The sequence below is a fragment of the Manduca sexta genome, chromosome 19, assembly GCF_014839805.1.
Source record: "Manduca sexta isolate Smith_Timp_Sample1 chromosome 19, JHU_Msex_v1.0, whole genome shotgun sequence".
Classification (NCBI taxonomy): Eukaryota; Metazoa; Arthropoda; class Insecta; order Lepidoptera; family Sphingidae; genus Manduca; species Manduca sexta.
This window is the reverse complement of record NC_051133.1, coordinates 7,245,029-7,246,827: the sequence shown is the minus strand read 5'-3', so window position 1 is coordinate 7,246,827 and position 1,799 is coordinate 7,245,029. Positions and strand designations below refer to the sequence as shown.

At 32.4% G+C, this 1,799-nt stretch overlaps 1 long non-coding RNA gene across 1 annotated transcript; it reads left to right on the top strand.

Moving 5' to 3' along the window:
• The first annotated feature begins 795 nt into the window (after positions 1-795).
• Positions 796-1,255, top strand: LOC115444028. Its single transcript, XR_003938702.2, has 2 exons — positions 796-970; positions 1,074-1,255. It is a non-coding gene; the product is annotated as an uncharacterized LOC115444028 (long non-coding RNA).
• Positions 1,256-1,799: the final 544 nt, after the last annotated feature.

Below are 1,799 nucleotides of genomic sequence, written 5' to 3'. Positions count from 1 at the left end.
TTTTGAAATAAAAATCGGTATTTTATAAATACTAGGCCATTTTTAATTTTCATAGAAAAGTTGATAGCGCGGTATACGCGAAAAGCTTTAAGCCAACTTTCTGAAATATAATTTACTAATTGTATGAATATTATCCTATTATGTAAGTATTCATACTTATTATCTAGGATACTTTTTCAATCAAATGTCGGATACACTGATGCCCTAATATACTAATATACTGACATACATGTCAGTATATTAAGTTTTAAAAGAAGATTGGCTGAATCACGAAAAATTTGTGGAGTCGCTCTGTTCTAATAAAAAATCCTATTATTTTGTAAATTTGTACATAGTCATAACCAGATGATATGATTTACTTTTCCATATTTCAAGTCGACAGTTTATTATTAAATCTGTCTATTCATAATGACTTCTTATTCTTATTCTATTTATCCATAGGAATAATTTCAACACATACATACGTAATTATTAAATTCATTTATAGCGTAATATGTATATTTCTTAATGTAGAGCCCGCATTATCATTAATAACTATATACATCTAAAGATTAACATGGATATTACCTCCTAATATGATTCAATGAATCTCTTCCCGATACTTTTCTCTTTAAAACTAACCGCAATGAAATTCCCAAGAAATCCCAATACTGATGCTACTTATACTGATTTTGATTGCTTTTGTTGTGGTGACAATTATTATTCCAAAAAACCCAAACGTCATAGTTCGTTGTCTTCTACCTGAAGTATTGTATGAGCCTCTAATGACTGCTTACATATAAATCAGATGGCGGTGCTTGGAAGACATCACTCTAGCACCAACACTTGCTAAAGCAACAACTAAAAATTCACCATGAAACTGTTCAGCTTGTTTGTCGTTGTGTTCGCCATCATGGCCCTGATGATGGGAGGTACTGCTGCCAATCCTAAAGGCATCGGTAAAGCTATCAGAAAAGGCGGGAAAGTTATTGTGAGTATCTTGAAATTTATTTAAGATTTGAGTCAACTGTTTTCATATCACATATTATTGAATTGTTTGGCATATTCTGACTTAGGAAATTTTTTAATTCCAGAAACACGGTCTCGGTGCCATCGGCGTCATCGGAACCGGCCATGAGATCTACCAGGAAGCTAAAAATAGAGGCTGAAATAGATAAACTAGACTAGGATTAAGGATAGACCATATAATTAGTCTTAAAATAATTACCTTTTAAAGTTATTTATTTGACAAATAAATCATGTTAAAAAACTGTTACATATGTATTTAATTGGCACAAAAATGCTAAAAGTATTTAATGATACCCCAATGAATATTTAGATAAGGTCACTTTAAAGACTTTTTCACTAATACCTGATATTGCCGACACAGTAAAACAGGCTTAGAGACTTTGCGAAACTTTGGGTTTAGTTGAAACTTAGACTTTAACTTTATAAACTTTAGGTTTATTGAAACTTGGACTTTAACCGTTTACAAAGCGGAACGCTATAGGTCGTATAACGATATCATTATGGCTTACAAAGAGGTCCAAAGCACTCAATAGCGTCGGTATCGTATTAAGGAAGTTTCGTCCATATCGGGGTGATGCCGTGTAACGTTTTGCTTCATCGGTCTAAAATTTATTAGTAAATTTGGACGATATTCAGGACCTTTTTTTACATAAAAAAGCCCTATAAGATATTTAAGAGATTCATAACGTTACCGACAATACTAATATATGATATGGCGATTAAATGGTGTATTGCGGTGCAAGAATGCGCACAAGCCACACTCCAACGGAATATTATGTATTACCAAAGAT